The sequence below is a fragment of the Lissotriton helveticus genome, chromosome 4_1, assembly GCF_964261635.1.
Source record: "Lissotriton helveticus chromosome 4_1, aLisHel1.1, whole genome shotgun sequence".
Taxonomy (NCBI): domain Eukaryota; kingdom Metazoa; phylum Chordata; class Amphibia; order Caudata; family Salamandridae; genus Lissotriton; species Lissotriton helveticus.
In genome coordinates this window covers 641,110,768-641,126,483 of record NC_136063.1, presented here as the reverse complement: position 1 = coordinate 641,126,483, position 15,716 = coordinate 641,110,768, and the positions used below count along the sequence as shown (strand labels likewise).

At 42.2% G+C, this 15,716-nt stretch overlaps 1 protein-coding gene across 3 annotated transcripts in view; it reads left to right on the top strand.

The window, feature by feature from the left end:
* Positions 1-15,716, top strand: part of FAM110B (family with sequence similarity 110 member B) — a 496,654-nt gene that overhangs the window by 267,741 nt on the left and 213,197 nt on the right. The window lies entirely within an intron of this gene.

The following is a 15,716-nucleotide window of genomic DNA, read 5'->3' as shown; positions in this document are numbered from 1 at the left end:
AGCATCTGTTCGTGGCATGTAGTGCTGTAGATTCACATGTGCCCGCTCTCCTCCCCGGACACCTGTAGCCATTGCAATACCTACTTACACTATTATGTGCATGGTCATCTCTTTACTAACACTTATTCACACTCACCTGAGGGAAAGCAATCTAACAATAGAGTTAATGCTCATGCGCAATATCACCAAGAGGAGGACTCACTTTATCTTGTTACTCGAGAGACTTCTTCAAAGAAAAAACAACTTGCACACATCTGGACCCAACACCAAATGGCAAGAGTATGCAGAGCATGTGAATCTACAGCACTACATGCCACAAACAAATGTGTACAGGGTAATACATAATCCTTATAGGTACTACTTTTGTTTTCTTATTTAGGCGAAGTTGCATAACACATTTCAGACTGTTTAGTCAAGAAATTAATATCTGAGCCTTCGACAAAGAGCTGAACATCTCGCAGAATGTAGAATTTAATCCGGGCTTTGAGGGGATGGGCCTTTGCTACTTGGAGAGACAGGAGGTTGTAGTATGGAAGATGATCAATCCTCCTAAATCCCCACGGGACTCTGAGAACGTTTAGAGCGCTAGGAGGCAGAATAGCTCCATTACATGCATCTTCAAATCTAAGCTATGTATTTAAAACGTTAAAAACAGAGCAGTTAGAAAGGTGAAAAGCCCTGTACATTGGCTGTGGGAACGCGCTGGTAAAAAAAATACATGTTTAATACAGTTCTGATGTGGTCAGTCAATACCCTCTGGGTATAGAGATGCAGTGTCTTTACATCATAATCTAATGCAATAATCAGCAAGCAGCTGGCAGTGGATTATCGGTCAACTCTACTGGCCCTGAAAGTAGGGACAGCATCTACATGGGAGAAGAATTAGGCTGCCTATCACCGACGGTCACTAAGGGGGTGGCAGACCGTGGCAATTAGCACAACTTTGAGACAGTTATGGGAATCTTTGTCTTTGGTAAAGACAACACTGATTTTAACACGATGCAAATTGATTAATTTCTTCACAAATGTTCTCTCTTAAATGAAGACCTATGTAGTTCTCGTTAATTCCTAAGGGAAAGGCGTAGGAGGAAGGTAGAGTTTGCAGAAAAATGTCATGTTTCGACAAGTTTTCGGTGTGAATGTTATTTCAACCTCTAAGAAAAACGCCTTAAGAAAAGAAAAACACTAGTTAAGACAACACGAGTATTGCTTATAAAGCATGGCAAGCAATATTACCCAACCCACAGATCAGTGACAAAGCCTGTGATGTCTGCTTTTGAAGCAAAGAAATTAGATTGAAAGAAAATACAGCATAAGCTTCAGCTATGCAATCTTTACAGCATAAGGATGCAGTTTGTTACTATCTTTTGTATGGCACTAATCTGCCACTGGTGTGGTCTTTTACTACTGATACGCAGTAACCTATTGTAGTTGCAGTTTATCTAGGATGTCTAAATTACGAATCGCTCTTGCTGTCTAGATTGAATGGATGTCCTTTGTTGCACATCTTTGCAAAGGGGTTATTTCGTTTGGTCACTGAACATGCGTGATCATGCAAACCTTTCTGTACATGTAGTCATGTTTGCACATTCAGGTTATTGCACAGTACAACCATTCGTATGGGAGCCGAGAGCATCCTGTTGCGAGCTGGATGTCTTTGGCACTGTTACGGTCTGGATACATAGTGTGTGTTTTGCAGTGGGGGGTTGCTGGAGATGTGCGGGTACATTGGTAGGGAAAGAGGATAGTGAGAATGCACTGTGGAGAGTGACGTGGTTTCGTAAGTGCTGTTCTAAATACAAGTTAGACAAGAGGACATGTGGGGGTGCTTGTGTTTTCAGAAGTTCCAGAATAGTACAACATGCCTGTGTTGGAATCTTATGTGGCTATCTCGTGCATGGGATTGTCTGCACCAGGGCCTGGTGCCAGAGAGATGGTCCTGGCGGCTGTGGATTGCATGGGAAATTAAATGACTGTGAAGGGCAAGAGTCTGACTTTGGGGCTGTCTTCTGGGAGTTTCAGATGACTTGATGTAGTCACCAGCGGCTCGCCTTTCTACAGGGTATGGTAGTGCCTTGCATCTTTTACGTTGCTCTCGCGCTTTCATAGTTTCTGCAGTTGTCCCACTCTGTACGAGCCTGATGGTGATAACGAGCATTAGTTGACAGGTGTAGTGCTCCCTGATCAGTAGGAATCGACTGCCATCTCCCAGAGGGCTGCCATGTTAGCTAATGAGTGGCGGCTTCTACTACGTACTCCCAACAGGCTTTTCGGCACAGACGTAGCATGGCGTAAAATTTATCACATGGGACAACTAGCTGCAACTTCCCTAAGGGTGTAGTTGTGCACCTCATGAGTATGGTTCTCGGAATGTAATCCTGCAACCAACACTTTTGCCATTCATCCAAGCCTTCAGTCTCTGCACCATGGGCTGCAACTATAGCTATTGCACAGCGCAGACCTACTGTAATACCACAACTCATACCTTTACAGCTGCCCCCCCCTAAGCATTTTCGACATCTTATTAGGGTTGTGAACGATGTGGTGCAGTTTTCAATATCTAACTTCACTGTACCACATCACTGGACAACAGCAGTCTAATAATTAAAGTATCAATGCAAAATAGTATGTTTGTTGTAACTTAAAAAAACATACAGAGCAATTGTCTATGGAGTTAGATAAAAAAAGCAGGTCTGACGTTCCAAATTTACCATGTCTGTTTGTGCTCGCCGTCCTTCTATTTTTTTTTTTCTTGTCACCTTCTTGCTGAGACACACCTTTGCTTTTGTTCTTTATGCGTTTCATACCGGATAACTGCTTTTAGGTCATCCATGGGTGTTTATGGGAGTTATTGTCCAACCTGCCTTTTTTTCTCCAGTGGCCAAAAACTGCCTTTCAGGATTCTTCCATCGCTATAAGACGACTGTTCAATATGGTGATAATGAAACTTGCTAAATGCAATGTCATGTAACTGTAAACACAAGAAAGCAAGCACTTATTTACTTTTCAACATTTGCATTTGTTTCGATATAAGAGAAAGCCTCCATATTACATGGTAGACCACGTACGAGTGCATTGCTCCATTTCTGCATCTGTGGTATGCTGGCAGTGCGCCTTTGTGCAGGTTACCCTACTATGGCCACCATGAACCCACAAGATACTTATGCATCCTAGATTGTTCTCAGACATTCTACATCTCTGTTTAGAGCTTGCTACTGCTGCCTGCGGTAGTCTGTTCTGTGTGTGCTCCTGTGGGCTTCAGGCTATGCTAAAAGTTAAATTTGCTCCTGGAGCTGGTCTCCTGCCCAGCCCTTGCAAAGCACGAAGGACTGAATGCAGATTAGCAGAGATGTCTGCAGTACATTGTATCTGATGTGACAAGTTCTCATCAGCTGAACCCTTGCTTGGGACCTCAGGAATATGAAAGGGTTACTGGGTGAATGCACACACAACTTGAGCTGTCAGCATAGTTTAAACATTTGCAGGTGGGTGAAGTTTTGTCTACCTCTACCTTTTTCCAAGGTAGGGGTCTCTTGAGATCTCCTCAAACACACAGGGAATTTCAGGTCCTTCATTTATACTCTTTCTAAACCTAAACTATCCTGTCCTAACCTTTTATGTTAATATGAATTTTGGGACCAGTTCATCTTTTCCCAATCCTTGTTTTTGCTGAATATTTTTTTAACACTTTCGACTCTCTTCAAACTAAAATGCAATGCAAATTGCCGAAGCGCTATTGGGAAGGCTAATGACAGTCCATTTTGCCCTGGTCAGCTAGACACAATGCCCGAGTTTAGTGCCCACAGCTTAAATCAACCCCCTGTATTATTTCGTTCTTTGCACTCCTTCATAAAACGTTTTTCTGGCATATTTTGTTTGAACACCTTTCCTGCGGCATCCTCAATCTATTTTAATCCCTAAGAGATGTGTCCTGCAGAATAGTAAGTGATACTGGTCAGGTTGAAGGTGCATGCATGGTGGAAACACAAACTCACTTTTTTCTTGTGTGTTCCTAACCAGATACGTTAAATCTCCCTCTTACCATGGTCATGTGTTATGGTCTAAGACATTGGTGTAAGACATTGGTGTACCTGTCAGAACCTGTTTGGGTCCCCAAAACAAGTAGAGGATACTGAGCGCCATCTGTGGTGTTTAGGGCCATTTACAACTGATGTCCTGGGGCCCATCCTACTGTGGCACTGCAGAGTTCACCAAATACAACCCTACTGCACTTGCCAATCAGGGTAGCAAGGGTGGGCAGTCCAAGCCATCTCATGGAGGTAATGTCAGAAGCCAACAGTCACACAATTGACCAATGCCTGAATATCCAGTCTAGTGGATTTCTTTTTAAAAAAGAGAAGTACTCTAAGCACACCAAAATATATTATAGCACATAAAGAGGAAGTAACCATACTGGGATCTTCACTGTGGGGTCTTCAACACAGGATAACAAAAGGCTTTAGACCTAGCACAGTTAAAGAGTCGCTATGTCAACAGTGGGGCAGGCTTCCTATAATATGTGACTCATGGGTCAGATGTAGCATTCAACTTGGCAGTTCTGTTGCCAGTATTACTCAAAACTCCACTAAAATGATCTGTTAAGCTCATAGTCAAAGTCCGTCAGGCATTGGTGTCACATGGTCATTTTGCACACATGGATCTTTGAGCACACTGTGCATCTGTTATCCACATGGATGTGCTCACGGTCGCCGGGGCTTGGCTCGTTCCACCCGCCGCTCTCTCTCTCTCTGCACCAGTTGGTGAAGGTTGCAGCTGCTCAGCGAAGGCACTGTGGACATATGGTCCCGGGGCTCAATTTAGCTTATAATTTTCCTCCAGTTCAGGACACTGAGTTGAGGTCTGCGGGTAGAGTGAAAACGGAGTCAGCAGAGGTCCTCTGTTGTTCTTTGTGGTGGTCACATCAGCAGGTGCTGAGGTGAATTTTGGTGACGAACTTACTGTCCATTTCAATAGGGAGGCTGGAAGACCATTTTATTCTCACAGCTCAGGTCAGGACACATTCTCTGGGCTTAACTGCTTGTTCTAGGCTGCTCCTCTCGTGGATTCAACACTTGGGTACTGAACTCCTGCTGAATAAGGAAAACTTCTTCTCCCCTCTCAGCAAGCACACAAGCTCTCAGGTTTCAGGCAGGTCCACAGCTTCTTTAGCATGACTTGCAGCTTTCTGGCATTTTCTGCTTGCCTCTATGGCACTGGAGCTAAGTGGGAAAGTTGGGGTTCCAATTTTAGACTGAGTTTCCACAAAGGTATGTGGATCCATTCATGAACTGGTTTGGGTGGTCGATTTTGATAACTTTATCTTCTATCTACAATGCAGACAAATCATGGTGTAAAGTAAGGGGTGTTTGTCCTAAGCAAGGAGTATTCACAACACTAGCACAATAATCATGAAACTCAGCACAGCAGCTGCCATCCGCTTTATTAGATTGGCTACTCAAAGAAAGGAAAAAGGCCTAGGCCCTGCCTAGAAACTTCTTTCTATCAACTTACTCTGCTGACTCATTCCCATTTCCGTACCATCACCCAAATTGCAGTGCTCTGGAAGGCCACTCAGCAATCCTCTGCTGAATTGGAGACAGAATTTCTAAGTGCAGCTCTGCCTCCTTCTCTCCTCAACTTTTATGTCTGGTGCTGCACCCTCCAGCGTATGAATGCAGGCAGTAGACTTCCGCTGTGTGAGGAAACTGCTTCAAGTCTTCCAACTTGTGCCATGACAGAACAAAGGACAATCCAAAATGTATCCCACTGGCCAAAGCATATGTACACTCACAGCTAACATGGAGTCCTATTAGCAGGAAACACACTAAAGAGGCACTCAACATACATGCTGGGATTTCGGCAAAGGGTCTAGGCATGACACATGAGCAGAACTTTACATGAGCAAACCATTCAGCATCCATTTTAGAAACAGGTAAAAGGCATGTCCTACAAATAAAGAGTCAGAATTAGTATGTTGCCACCACTGCTCAGTATACAGTGCCCAGTGGCACAGATGGTAGCCTTATGGCACTCAAGGGATCATATTTTGGTGCTCTGCTCAGAGCCAGGCTCCGGAATTAAGGGTAATTTTTCAGGCCGAGGTCTCAGCGTGCAGTCAGAAGTTAGTTTATGCTGAGCTAAAAGAAAGTCTGAATACTAGGTTCACTTGCATTCAGGCATCTCATGTCAGGGGTGTGCGCCTGTCCACCAGGCAGGGACATGCACGTCCAAAGAGTCTCTTTATTAATTTGCAGGACTGTGTTGTCCTCTGTTTCTGTACCTTAATGCATGATGTTGTACAGGGTGAGTTTACTCAATTGCCACCAACCAAATGACTCTTTCGGTTATTTTAATTTACATCTCCTTTTTTCACTTCCTTTAGAGTGTATTTCCTCTGTGGGGTCTAAGCATCAGGTGTAAATAACTGTAATATCTAGGAACACTTGGGTGTTCTTTCTGTCCATTGCCATTTATAGAAGCGTGAAAGAACAATGGAGCAGCAAATGATGACTGCGGCATATCGCTTAACAGTTGAACACTCTATTACCCACCTCAAGACAACTTGTTCAAAGGTATTATGTGCTGTACCGTGCATAAGGTTGCGTAGCCTATGTTTGTATTGGCAAATCGTTTTTGCATGCTTTAGACCTTATACCACTTAACTTTAAAGTCTTCAGCATACTATTTCCCAAGTAATTCCTTCATTGCACACACCGAAGGTTAAGTAAATGGGTCTGTAATTGTCAGTCTTTTGTCTCATTTTGTTTCGTCATGGTTTACCCTTAATACTTATAGGGGTGGTGGTCGGGGGGGGCGGGGGTTGGCCATCCCTCTCCATTCATTGATCTGTTAGTATATAAATCACATTTTTATTCTGCCCGGTACACCATACAGCATGGGACAGTAGGTCAGCCTACTTCAGCCATTAGGTAATTTCACTGTGAGTGATATTTTTCTCTTTCTCAAGGAGGGCATCTACACACAAAGTAGTTCCCATCAGTACCAGGGATTTCAATGGCATTGTGTATTTTTAGATTGATGCGGTCCAGAAGCTTTCCCAGCAATAGAGTTGTGCAGAAACCATAACTAAATAAAACCGTTAACAAAGCGAATAGGCTGGCGGCCCATGTCTTACCTATTGATTTTGCCAATGCTTGTTTTTCATATTGAGGATACCTAGTTAGTCTACCAGTTCTCAAAAAGTGTGGGTATGGTGAATGTACCACTTGCTTTAGTTCATCTAATCCAGCCCAGGTATTTCATCCAGCAAAATCATGCAGGACTCTCTCTTTTCTAAATATGCTCTAGTTCCCCATATCCCGTATGTTTGCAACTTAACTGTGTTTGCTGTCAGTTTCTGCTGTGATACTGAATAATATTATCAAAAACAATGGCCCAACTCGTGATTGTTTGCTGGCTCAATAAATCATATGCTCACAGTTGATCACTTCTAAAGTTAAATGAGGAATAAGGTTATTTACCTCTAGTATGATTAAATCATAGGATATTCATTCCATTGAAAAAGCAACCACCTATCACAACTCATTTATTTACAAAAAGGAGTTTTAATAGAGTACTCCAAACACAGCGGAACATTTATTTATATACATTTGTACAATATTCACAGCGAACGGTAAAGGAAAGAGCAACGTGCTTCTATAAGGGTGCCGGAAATAGAAGAAAGTAGTGGTTTAAGGAGAAAAGGGGTGTAAGCCTCAACAGAAAAGTGACATAAGATTTTGTTAACTTAAAGCAAAAGCTGGAAAATATCCAACGTGTTGTGCAAACAGGCCACTATTGATATTATTCCAATTTATAACAATCATACAGTCTTGACTGGCATGTATAATGTTCCAAAAAATAGTGGTCCTGGTTATGGGAAAGGGGGGGCGTCGACGTTTCGACCCGTCTTGGGGTACTAGGGTAACTGGGAACCTCGACCTGCGGGTCTTCCTCAGGACGTGTAAGGCAAAGCCTTCGTACCGTAGCTAAAACGCTGTCTGCCTAAAACAAATTAAGGTCATTTTTAGGTGGGTGCATGGAATCAATTTAAAATTACAAAAGAGGTACACAGACCTCTAGTGTTTTCTTACCCAATTTGCTTTTATGGGAAGTTCACAATCCTCATGTATCTCGAAGGACGTGAAGGGAAATGGCCACAGTCCCACTCCTATAATTCATAAGGGGTATTCTGGTTATTGATTCCCAAATACATGGTCAAGTTAAGATTAGTTCACTAGAACCAGGGTAGTGCGAATGCTTACCAATTTATTGGTCGTAGACCGTCAACACAAAAATTCAGGTGCAGATTGCAAGGGTATTAATACTGTTCTCATGCACGGACTCGTCTGTGACTGAAAAGAAGCACATAATGGGAATATTTACCATCATGTCAGTCTATACTTAGATAGTGATCAAGGTTACACGGTGAATTAGGGCAGTAATCATACCTTCAAGTGTTCGTGTATGGATATCGCCGTGGAGTAAAGAAGAATATATCTTCGTCCTGGTATCTGACGATGCTACAGGGGCATACAGGGAAGCAGAGTTACCTGAGCCATGTATTTATCACTCTATTCAGAGAAACGCACTACATGTACAGCGAATGTCAAATCAAATACCTTTATGCTTCTCCAGTATCACCCTCAATGGGAGTCATTCACAAGAGTGGGCGTTGTCCCAAATGTCAATTGCCAAATGTGCGCACTAAATTAAAACATAAAGGAGAATCTATATAGTTATTGAAGCTTGGGGGGTTCTCGATGTACGGCGGTTGAGGCTAACGGGGAAGTGGTAGCTTACCGAGTGGTTTTTTTGGTGTCGGCTCGCCAGACTCGGAACGCACGTGGCGTCGTTCACATATGAGGGCGTTGTCCGAGATGTCGGTTGCCAGGTATGCGCACTAAATTAAAACATAATGGAAATTGTTATAGTTATGTTTAAAGTTAGGAGGATGGAGTCTCTGGGTGGACGGCGGTGGGGGCTGCCGAGGAAGCGGTGGCTTACCGAGTAGTTGGTTTGTTGACACTGACTGGCCAGCCTCGAACTGCACGTAGCGCAACGACGTCACACTGACGTATAAAGCGCTCAGGAGTGGCTAAACACAGAAAAAAGACTCGCTCAGCCGAGCGGTCTAGAGTAATGTAATAGATTGGGTCAAGGCATAAAAATTCATAACGGGCCTTATCTGTTGTTCAATACTGCCACTTGTTTGCTAATCTCCTCGTACTCATTTAAACCTCGTTTTATTGTATCGAAGAGATATATAAAGCGGCATTCCCGGAGGCTTAGTATATGACTGAAGTCTCCTCCTCTAGGGTGTGGTGTCACCTTTTCCAGGACACACCATTGTAGACTGTCCGGTTTATGTTCAAATTTCACAAAATGCTCCACAAGCGGAGCCCCCTGAGTTTTACATTTAATGCGGCTCACATGCTGTAAAATGCGACACTTAACCTTTTGTATAGTTTGTCCAATATATACAAATCCACATGGGCAGGTGATCGCATAGATTACTCCACTCGAATTGCAGTTACTGTGTTCCTTCAGTACATGTGTCTGGTTGTTATGTTTGAAAGTTTTTATCTCTTGAGTTAGTGGACATGCTTTGCAGTTTCCACATTTCACATGGCCGGTCACCGGTGGAATACCCCACAGAACAGTTTGACTGGGTGCGGTACTGCTTGGTAGTAGGGCTTTCACAACATGATCTCTTATATTTTTAGCCTTCTTGAAGGCATGTAGTGGTAACGGGGCATCACCAAGCTCGTCGGCAATCATGTGCCAGTGTTGGTTAATAATCTTTTTTACCTTGTTGCTTTTTGTGGAATAGGTGGTGACACATACTATTCTCTCTTCTTTTGGTATTTGGGTATCTCTTCCTTCCAGGAGGTGTTCTCTGTGGTTATACCAGGCCCGTTTTCGTGCCTGTTTTAGAAGCCTAAGGGGATATCCTCTGTCTACCAACCGAGCTAAAAGACCTGCTGATTCGTCGAAAAAATCTTCCTTTCTGGTGCAGTTCCTCCGCAATCCCATTTCTTATAAGTGATACTGAATAAATCAGCTAGATGAATGATTCTGTATTTTTTACCTTCTTTGTACTTTGTTTTGCTTTTTTTTCTCCTCTCTTCAGCCTGGCAGTGTGTCCCCACTCATTTTGCTTTCATTTGAAAATGTTGCTTTTTGTTTCCACACTTTACAAATTACATATTTTCCGGGGATCTCTTAAAATGATGACTGCCTGATCAAGAACAACTTTTTGACAACTATTTTTTGACTCAAATGTACATCACAGGTGAATTTTTATGATAAATTGTTCTGCCTCTTTTTGAGACAATGTGTATTCAGGAGTGACGGCGTATGCAATCCTCTTCACATTTTGACTCCTTTCCTTGACCTCAGAATACGCCCCTTGACCTTCCTCTTCTCCAATTATTTTACATGTAATGTTCTCCTTTTAGCATGCAGTCAACACCAGTGCTGAATAGTCTTCCATCATCTGCATTCCCAGGTACCAAAGAGTTCAACTAGAAGGGACAGAGGAGTCTAACACACTTTTGACCAAAGTACAAACCAGGTGCCACTCGCTGCCAGTTGTGGTTGGCTTCATGCTAAGGATGCCCACCATATGCCAGGCATTGCCATCATTATAGCAGGCCACAAATAACCGGAGGAAGGTACCATTATGTCTTACGTGCACACATGATGTGATGTATTAACACCATTGTCCCAGGGCCAGTATGTATGCCAGTAGCAGTAGTATGAAAATGGGGACCCCCTCTCAATTTACTTTTAGCCAGGGAAAAGAGGGGAAAATATCAAATACAACAAATAACGATTTCCCTTGTGGCTCTCATATTTTGACCATTGATCTTGGTTCACAGAGGATATGACATGTCCTACAACATATGTTAACAACAAGTGTTCATATATTTATCAAATGTTATTTTCTTTTTTTCATAGAAAGTGTATATATATCACAAAAGCTTTTTTTTATATTTTTTCTTTTTTATATATCATCATTTCTTTGTTCACAAATTTATTATACTTTTTTAGACAATTGAAGCAAATATAAAAAGATCTATTTCATCATCATGATACATTTTTACTATTTTATACTATACAAAAAATAAAAAATAAAAAACCTTTTGTGATATATATACACTTTCTATGAAAAAAAGAAAAGAAAATTTGATAAATATATGAACACTTGTTGTTAGCATATGTTGTAGGACATGTCATATCCTCTGTGAACCAAGATCAATGATCAAAATATGAGAGCCACAAGGGAAATCCTTATTTGTTGTATGCCAGTAGCAGGCATCATCATGGCATGGGTGCCCACAATGTGCTTAGCATTACCAACATTGTGCCAGGCCCGGCACTATGTCAGAAGTGGGTGCCTTCATGTTCTAGATGTCTACAATGTCCTAAGAACTATCATCATTAAACATTTATCAGCATATACTAGAGGTGGCCGTTATCATGGCATCAATGCCCACATTATCAATTAATTGTCACCATAATGCCTCCGTTATTGCTACAGGTAGGCACAGTCATTCCATGGTTGTCCACAGTGCGTGAAGAGTTAACACTAATATGCCAGGGCCAGCAGTTGTGAGGAGTGGCTGTTGCTGTGCAACAGATGCTTATATTATTCCATGCATTACAACCACTATGCCAAGAACCATCATCATAATTAGGGCTCCCGGGTATATAGTATTTGTTTTTTTAACATTTCCATCTGTATTTATCCATATTTCTTTTTTGTTCCTCTTATTTGTATTTATCCATATTTATTTTGTGTTTTTAGGATAAATGGAGTCGTAAAATGGTATATTTCCACATTTATTTAACTCTTAGATGTGCACCCATACGTGGAAGCCTGTCGCGTTTTAGCAAATGAAACAACTACATATAACCACATATAACATAAAATTGCACCAATAGGTGCAGAGTAGGTTTATAATACAAATATATGTTAACTTATGCCTGTTTTTAAGGAAATCTGATCCTGTTTTGTAACTCCCTATCTGATCAGTTTTTGCCTGAAATTCATGAAAGACAGCAAGGAGAGTCTTTCACAAAAAGCAACATTTTCAGTATTTTCCCGCTTTTAAAAATAAATACAGACAGGAAACACATTGTTTTCTGTCTGTATTTATCTGTAAAAATCAGTAAAAATGGAAAACTGGGAGCCTTAATCATAATGTAAGAGGTGAACCCTGTAAAGCATAGAAGCAGACGGGGTGTCCCCTTCTGCTGTGTTTGGCATTACGTGGAGATCAGATCATTGACAGTTGTGTTGCATATTGCCAGACTGAAGAGCACATACACCAGTCGCACAAACACACTCTTCTGCACAAATGCTTACACACGAAAATAAATATGCTCCCCTGAAATAATCACTAGATGAATCTTCTTCTCTGTCATTTCAAAAGTGGCCTGCGTCCACTACTGTATGTCCATCAGGAGCCAACACATGTTGATTGTCGACCATGGGTAACGTAGAGCTCAGCAGACAGGAAAAAAACATATGCATGTCACTGGAATAATATACAGTGAAGAAGGTTCTGAGTACCAGATGGAGGTTCCCATTCTAGTGTCAATCTGACTGCTAACTTGGAAAGGCAGTGTTGTGGTTCAGCTGAAGGGTGGACCCATTTATATCATACATTTTATTATCAACCATTTAGTAATGAAGTGAGTGGGAGAGTAAAGACAGTGAGACGTTTGTGTTGGAGGCAATGATGAAATAAAATCAGACAGGTGCTGCCCACGGCTCCGTTTAATCTGTTGTTGGTCAGCAAACATTAAAAAAACAGAAGTGGATAGGGCCGATGGCTCTGGTTGCCTCTGATAAGGATATTTTTCCTGGGCTCTAAGAAGAAACCACAAAACATAACAAAATGCATGGTGTCTTGAACAGGAAAATAATCACAACAACAGGGGGGGCTAACTCTGTTTTTTCCCAAGTTTTGGAGTTACCCAGATAGAAATGTTACAAATTAAACCTGTTTTAAAGGAGGCTGGCTTCACACAGGTGAGACCAGCCTTGCTCTATCTCCAATCACTGAACGATATTCGCATTACATTTAGTATGGCAAATTTCTTGGTGGCGGCAGCTAGAATTAAAAAAACATATCATAGTAATGGGCCCCCCTAAATGAGTTTTTTTTTTTTTTTTTAAACTTTGTATAAAATGAATTTAATCCGCCCTTTTTATATATAGCCTGGTAGAGAATCTCATTGTATTCACTGGTTTGTATGATATTGTAAATAGTCTTTATTTGTCCTGCAATGTTTTATCTCTTTGTATGATTTTTAACTAAATCGAATAAAGATATCTTGACTGACTGACTGACTGGCCTCTGATAAGGAGATAGTACCGGCTGACTGCTACCTTACGCCCCACACAGATCCCCTATTTTCTGGCACTGCTATACACAGACACTTCCGGATAGACATCAGATTTCCCATCCAGTGATGCTTCGATTACAATATGGTAGAATAACCTGTTACTTTTACGTATGCGGAGGTGATGCATTCTGAGAGCTCGGGTTATATTCATTTTAATTCCAGATTGTCATTTTGAGAAGACATGGATAGTTGTATGATGCTGGTGGCGGATACCTTACTGCTTATTGGTTATCTGTTACAGCATGCAGTGAATTATATTACATATATAGAGGCTTTTTCCTGAGTGCTTTTTGTGTTCTGATTTCTGCCACAGAAAATAATAAAGAAAGGTTCCAAAAAAGAAAAGAAACAAAAAGTGACATGTGGATATCAGTATGCGGGCGGAGTCTGCTGCTTCCTATATAAACATGATATCTCTCTCTGTGCAAACTCAAACGCCTACTGCATCAATTAGATAGCCATTTTGACAAAAAGCTCCTTGTGCTCTTATTGTTTGCTTGCTTGATCGTTCAAAGCTAAAAAATGGCTGTTTACCCATTCGTACCCAGAGCTGCTGTTTTTGCAGTGACTCTGCAGTAAAATCCCAAAGACAGTTTTGTAACATGTACTTGATGGTGGCAAGTTTCTTTTCTAGCCGAATATCATAGCTGTGTCGGCGTATTGGACAATGCACTAAAAATTGGAATACCAAACAAAAACGTGAACTCCTTGGTTGTCACTGAGCGGAAGCTGCATTTGAGCCATGAAGGTGCGGTATCTAAAAAGAAAACTGTCTCCTAAAAATGTTATTGGATTTTAGGTTTATAGGATGAGATTTCCTTCGAGGAATGGTGTCTGTTTATTTCACAGATCTGGAGGATTGTGCAAGGTTTCTTTGCTGAGGTTTTACAAGGTTTCTCTGCCGAGGCTTTCAGGCTTCAATATTAACCTCAAAAAATTGCCAGAAGAGTTCACATTGGCTTGCCAGTGCTTCACGGACAACATATGAGGTGGAGTGTTGGTGAAAGGAGCAACGTCCAGTGCTGTTGACCTCGCAGTTTATAGAAACCCAGGATGTTGATGGTTTTAAGATTGTCTCAATACCACTGTCCTGTGATCCCTCTGTTTTGTGATTTCAAGGGAAAAGCACGATATCTCATAAATCACTGGTCATGGTTAGATATTTCCAGTGCCAGGGTGTGCCCACAGCTCCAGGGACCTGGACCTGCCAGCAGTGGGACAGTTACAGAGATAATAGACCATGGTTGTTGCATACTGATCTCCGTAATCACAGATTTTAACAGTGTGTGGCATTGGGATCAGTAAAGTATTTAACTGGCTGACTTCTCTTGGCCAGGAGATGACGGATGTTGTCCTCAAGGTTTTGTCGAGACAACTAGATTGAAAACCCCTGTTTCCTGCTGCACTTGTGGGTTCAGGGGCAAGGAGGGGTTCACTAAGCATGCATCAGGTACCTACCCTTCGCCTGCGTGAGCCTTGGGCAGTATAAACAATTGATGGTAAATCTTCTTAGACAGCAGATGGGTGACCTCTTGTCCTGGGCCAAAACAGATGTCACAGCAGCTTCCAAGTGTCTTCAGGCAGCTGGGCTGATTAATTCCTCCCAAGCAGGCTCTCCTCTGTAGGGTGCCATTCACTTTTGACTGGAGGGAAAACAACTCATTTTCCAAGCACTAAAGCTGTGCTCCTAGCATGAATCTTCACCCAGACTCTGCCCCAAGACTGGTAGGAAGACAACTGAAGTTCACCATGTCCTCAACTATACTATTGTGTAGCTCCTTACTTGTTCATTCAGAGGTCCCTGAATAAAGTACAGAGTGATTGGACACTCGTTATCCCCAGAGCTGAACAATCACCCTTCTGTCCGAGTTCAAGGTTTGAGGGTGCTCCTCAGTCATATACTGCATGGCCACTGCATGGTAGGCTCATGCCAGGGCCATGGACAACAGAAGCCTTACCCGCGTTGATTCACTGATCTGCATTAGGGCCAAGTCATGTGTGAAGCCGCTCCAGTAAGAACAGGGAGTGGAGCTAGGAATGCTCTCTCACAATTACTACAGTCAGCCACCAAGAGAGGCATGCTATTCCCCATCCCTCAAGACACCAAGTCTCCATAGCAGGACACAGGTGGACGGAAATCAATGTAAACCGGCAGGTCACAGGTCAGCAAAGGACTGGACAGCGTACACATAAAAACCTCCTCCATTTTGGGGTTACCATAGCAGTGAAAGAGAAAACCAAAATTGCTTCCCTCCAGCTGGCTGTCAGATATAAAGGCCGGCTCCACAGTCATCTTG